Source organism: Salminus brasiliensis, chromosome 6, assembly GCF_030463535.1.
Source record: "Salminus brasiliensis chromosome 6, fSalBra1.hap2, whole genome shotgun sequence".
In the NCBI taxonomy this organism is placed as follows: Eukaryota; Metazoa; Chordata; class Actinopteri; order Characiformes; family Bryconidae; genus Salminus; species Salminus brasiliensis.
In genome coordinates this window covers 35,981,741-35,986,740 of record NC_132883.1, presented here as the reverse complement: position 1 = coordinate 35,986,740, position 5,000 = coordinate 35,981,741, and the positions used below count along the sequence as shown (strand labels likewise).

General features: G+C 44.0%; 9 non-coding genes across 9 annotated transcripts; all 9 read right to left on the bottom strand.

The window, feature by feature from the left end:
• Positions 1 to 496: 496 nt before the first annotated feature.
• trnaa-ugc (transfer RNA alanine (anticodon UGC)) lies at positions 497 to 568 on the bottom strand. Its single transcript has one exon. It is a non-coding gene; the product is annotated as a tRNA-Ala (tRNA).
• Positions 569 to 997: 429 nt separating this feature from the next.
• On the bottom strand, positions 998 to 1,069 carry trnaa-ugc (transfer RNA alanine (anticodon UGC)). The gene has a single exon. It is a non-coding gene; the product is annotated as a tRNA-Ala (tRNA).
• A 581-nt stretch (positions 1,070 to 1,650) lies between these two features.
• Positions 1,651 to 1,722, bottom strand: trnaa-ugc (transfer RNA alanine (anticodon UGC)). Its single transcript has one exon. It is a non-coding gene; the product is annotated as a tRNA-Ala (tRNA).
• A 428-nt stretch (positions 1,723 to 2,150) lies between these two features.
• trnaa-cgc (transfer RNA alanine (anticodon CGC)) lies at positions 2,151 to 2,222 on the bottom strand. Its single transcript has one exon. It is a non-coding gene; the product is annotated as a tRNA-Ala (tRNA).
• A 581-nt stretch (positions 2,223 to 2,803) lies between these two features.
• Positions 2,804 to 2,875, bottom strand: trnaa-ugc (transfer RNA alanine (anticodon UGC)). The gene has a single exon. It is a non-coding gene; the product is annotated as a tRNA-Ala (tRNA).
• Positions 2,876 to 3,303: 428 nt separating this feature from the next.
• trnaa-cgc (transfer RNA alanine (anticodon CGC)) lies at positions 3,304 to 3,375 on the bottom strand. Its single transcript has one exon. It is a non-coding gene; the product is annotated as a tRNA-Ala (tRNA).
• A 581-nt stretch (positions 3,376 to 3,956) lies between these two features.
• trnaa-ugc (transfer RNA alanine (anticodon UGC)) lies at positions 3,957 to 4,028 on the bottom strand. Its single transcript has one exon. It is a non-coding gene; the product is annotated as a tRNA-Ala (tRNA).
• Positions 4,029 to 4,457: 429 nt separating this feature from the next.
• trnaa-ugc (transfer RNA alanine (anticodon UGC)) lies at positions 4,458 to 4,529 on the bottom strand. The gene has a single exon. It is a non-coding gene; the product is annotated as a tRNA-Ala (tRNA).
• A 182-nt stretch (positions 4,530 to 4,711) lies between these two features.
• trnat-ugu (transfer RNA threonine (anticodon UGU)) lies at positions 4,712 to 4,783 on the bottom strand. The gene has a single exon. It is a non-coding gene; the product is annotated as a tRNA-Thr (tRNA).
• Between the last annotated feature and the right edge of the window lie 217 nt (positions 4,784 to 5,000).

Genomic DNA, 5,000 nt, shown 5'->3' with positions numbered 1-5,000 from the left:
AGTCAGCATTTTAACATAGTAAGCTGGAACATCACATATGATGGGGCATGCAAAAGCTACCAGCAAAGTGACATTGGGCAGAATCTTCCAAGAAAGAAGGCACAGACTGGGGACGAACCCATGATCTTCTGTTTACGAGACCAACGCCTTAACACTTGGCCAACATGCCAGCTCATAAACTGTGCTAGTCCCATGACTATATGCCTCATCCGGTCTCCTGACAATTCTTGGCTGACTCAATGAATAAAATTCTTGCTAAATGCTCAGTTTGAACTTTTAGCAAACGTTGGTGTGACCTCTGCTTCAGTACAAGAATGTGCATGTACTCCCATCCTGGGCACCTTGCAACACATGCGGCATAATTTGTCTAGAACTAAATGTCTGGTTTGTGTTTCTCTGAAGTTGCAAAGAAAGAATGTAATAGGTCAGACAATGAAGAAAAATTCCTGATCCTCGTAGTCTGAAGTTGCAAAAACCTACCCAGCAGGTTATAACATGGAGATGCAGGGGATTGAACCCTGGACCTCATACATGCAAAGCATGCGCTCTACCACTGAGCTACATCCCCTTGGCCAATCTTCTGTTTGAGGAACCTAAGAGCATGAGAAAAAATAAGACATTCAGCAAAGATGGGGAGGATTTGATTGACATGTAATAAAAGCTCCCATTAAGCTTCTTTTTGCTTGGAAAAGGCACGAACGGGGATCAAACCTGTGATTTTCGGTTTATAAGACCAACGCCTTGCCACTTGGCCATCGCGCCCACAGCCTTGGTTTTGAATTGGCGTGGAAGCACTGGACAAATGTACCTGTAAAAGCAACAGTAGTTAATTACCTGAGCATAACAGTAAACATTCTTCTGATACTGTCTCAGAACATGCAAATCAAGCAAGTTCCTCCAGCTGCAAATGCCTTTTTAATGAACATTTTTTGTTGTGGTTTTGATTCACTTCAGCATGCTTCCAATAATGAGCTTCAGTCTAAAAGACAAACTTTAGTGGAGATGCTGGGGATTGAACCCAGGACCTCATACATGCAAAGCATACGCTCTACCACTGAGCTACATTCCCAACTTGCTGTAGGTTGTTGACAATGTGCCCATGGGACAAGCCAAAGCTTTAAACTTACAGTGAGGGCAGAGTTAAAATCCTGCATAGTCAGCATTTTAACATAGTAAGCTGGAAAATCATATATGATGGGGCATGCAAAAGCTACCAGCAAAGTGACATTGGGCAGAATCTTCCAAGAAAGAAGGCACAGACGGGGGTCGAACTCATGATCTTCAGTTTACGAGACCGACGCCTTACCACTTGGCCACCATGCAAGCTCATAAACTGTGCTAGTCCCATGACTCTATGCCTCAACCGGTCTCCTGACAATTCTTGGCTGACTCAATGAATAAAATTCTTGCTAAATGCTCAGTTTGAACTTTTAGCAAACGTTGGTGTGACCTCTGCTTCAGTACAAGAATGTGCATGTACTCCCATCCTGGGCACCTTGCAACACATGCGGCAGAATTTGTCTAGAACTAAATGTCTGGTTTGTGTTTCTCTGAAGTTGCAAAGAAATACTCTAATAGGTCAGACAATGAAGAAAAATTCCTGATCCTCGTAGTCTGAAGTTGCAAAAACCTGCCCAGCAGGTTATAACATGGAGATGCAGGGGATTGAACCCTGGACCTCATACATGCAAAGCATGCGCTCTACCACTGAGCTACATCCCCTTTGCCAAGCTTCTGTTTGAGGAACCCAAGAGCATGAGAAAAAATAAGACATTCAGCAAAGATGGGGAGGATTTGATTGACATGTAATAAAAGCTCCCATTAAGCTTCTTTTTGCTTGGAAAAGGCACGAACGGGGATCGAACCTGTGACCTTTGGTTTACAAGACAGACGCCTTGCCACTTGGCCATCACACCCACAGCCTTGGTTTTGAATTGGCGTGGAAGCACTGGACAAATGTACCTGTAAAAGCAACAGGAGTTAATTACCTGAGCATAACAGTAAACATTCTTCTGATACTGTCTCAGAACATGCAAATCAAGCAAGTTCCTCCAGCTGCAAATGCCTTTTTAATGAACATTTTTTGTTGTGGTTTTGATTCACTTCAGCATGCTTCGAATAATGAGCTTCAGTCTAAAAGACAAAATCAGTGGAGATGCTGGGGATTGAACGCAGGACCTCATACATGCGAAGCATGCGCTCTACCACTGAGCTACATCCCCAACTTGCTGTAGGTTGTTGACAATGTGCCCATGGGACAAGCCAAAGCTTTAAACTTACAGTGAGGGCAGAGTTAAAATCCTGCATAGTCAGCATTTTAACATAGTAAGCTGGAACATCACATATGATGGGGCATGCAAAAGCTACCAGCAAAGTGACATTGGGCAGAATCTTCCAAGAAAGAAGGCACGGACAGGGGTCGAACCCATGATCTTCAGTTTACGAGACCTACGCCTTACCACTTGGCCACCATGCCAGCTCATCAACGGTGCTAGTCCCATGACTCTATGCCTCAACCGGTCTCCTGACAATTCTTGGCTGACTCAATGAATAAAATTCTTGCTAAATGCTCAGTTTGAACTTTTAGCAAACGTTGGTGTGACCTCTGCTTCAGTACAAGAATGTGCATGTACTCCCATCCTGGGCACCTTGCAACACATGCGGCAGAATTTGTCTAGAACTAAATGTCTGGTTTGTGTTTCTCTGAAGTTGCAAAGAAATACTCTAATAGGTCAGACAATGAAGAAAAATTCCTGATCCTCGTAGTCTGAAGTTGCAAAAACCTGCCCAGCAGGTTATAACATGGAGATGCAGGGGATTGAACCCTGGACCTCATACATGCAAAGCATGCGCTCTACCACTGAGCTACATCCCCTTTGCCAAACTTCTGTTTGAGGAACCTAAGAGCATGAGAAAAAATAAGACATTCAGCAAAGATGGGGAGGATTTGATTGACATGTAATAAAAGCTCCCATTAAGCTTCTTTTTGCTTGGAAAAGGCACTAACGGGGATCGAACCTGTGACCTTTGGTTTACACGACAGACGCCTTGCCACTTGGCCATCGCTCCCACAGCCTTGGTTTTGAATTGGCGTGGAAGCACTGGACAAATGTACCTGCAAAAGCAACAGTAGTTAATTACCTGAGCATAACAGTAAACATTCTTCTGATACTGTCTCAGAACATGCAAATCAAGCAAGTTCCTCCAGCTGCAAATGCCTTTTTAATGAACATTTTTTGTTGTGGTTTTGATTCACTTCAGCATGCTTCGAATAATGAGCTTCAGTCTAAAAGACAAAATCAGTGGAGATGCTGGGGATTGAACCCAGGACCTCATACATGCGAAGCATGCGCTCTACCACTGAGCTACATCCCCAACTTGCTGTAGGTTGTTGACAATGTGCCCATGGGACAAGCCAAAGCTTTAAACTTACAGTGAGGGCAGAGTTAAAATCCTGCATAGTCAGCATTTTAACATAGTAAGCTGGAACATCACATATGATGGGGCATGCAAAAGCTACCAGCAAAGTGACATTGGGCAGAATCTTCCAAGAAAGAAGGCACAGACTGGGGTCGAACCCATGATCTTCTGTTTACGAGACCAACGCCTTACCACTTGGCCAACATGCCAGCTCGTAAATTGTGCTTGTCCCATGACTATATGCCTCATCCGGTCTCCTGACAATTCTTGGCTGACTCAATGAATAAAATTCTTGCTAAATGCTCAGTTTGAACTTTTAGCAAACGTTGGTGTGACCTCTGCTTCAGTACAACAATGTGCATGTACTCCCATCCTGGGCACCTTGCAACACATGCCGCATAATTTGTCTAGAACTAAATGTCTGGTTTGTGTTTCTCTGAAGTTGCAAAGAAAGAATGTAATAGGTCAGACAATGAAGAAAAATTCCTGATCCTCGTAGTCTGAAGTTGCAAAAACCTGCCCAGCAGGTTATAACATGGAGATGCAGGGGATTGAACCCTGGACCTCATACATGCAAAGCATGCGCTCTACCACTGAGCTACATCCCCTTTGCCAATCTTCTGTTTGAGGAACCCAAGAGCATGAGAAAAAAATAAGACATTCAGCAAAGATGGGGAGGATTTGATTGACATGTAATAAAAGCTCCCATTAAGCTTCTTTTTGCTTGGAAAAGGCACGAACGGGGATCGAACCTGTGACCTTTGGTTTACAAGACAGACACCTTGCCACTTGGCCATCGCGCCCACAGCTTTGGTTTTGAATTGGCGTGGAAGCACTGGACAAATGTACCTGCAAAAGCAACAGTAGTTAATTACCTGAGCATAACAGTAAACATTCTTCTGATACTGTCTCAGAACATGCAAATCAAGCAAGTTCCTCCAGCTGCAAATGCCTTTTTAATGAACAGTTATTGTTGTGGTTTTGATTCACTTCAGCATGCTTCCAATAATGAGCTTCAGTCTAAAAGACAAAATCAGAGGAGATGCTGGGGATTGAACCCAGGACCTCATACATGCAAAGCATGCGCTCTACCACTGAGCCACACCCCCAACTTGATGTGGGTTGTTGACAATGTGCCCATGGGACAAGCCAAAGCTTCAAACTTACAGTGAGGGCAGAGTTAAAATCCTGCATAGTCAGCATTTTAACATAGTAAGCTGGAAAATCATATATGATGGGGCATGCAAAAGCTACCAGCAAAGTGACATTGGGCAGAATCTTCCAAGAAAGAAGGCACGTACGGGGGTCGAACCCATGATCTTCGGTTTACAAGACCGACGCCTTACCACTTGGCCACCATGCCAGCTCATCAACTGTGCTAGTCCCATGACTCTATGCCTCAACCGGTCTCCTGACAATTCTTGGCTGACTCAGTGAATAAAATTCTTGCTAAATGCTCAGTTTGAACTTTTAGCAAACGTTGGTGTGACCTCTGCTTCAGTACAAGAATGTGCATGTACTCCCATCCTGGGCACCTTGCAACACATGCGGCATAATTTGTCTAGAACTAAATGTCTGGT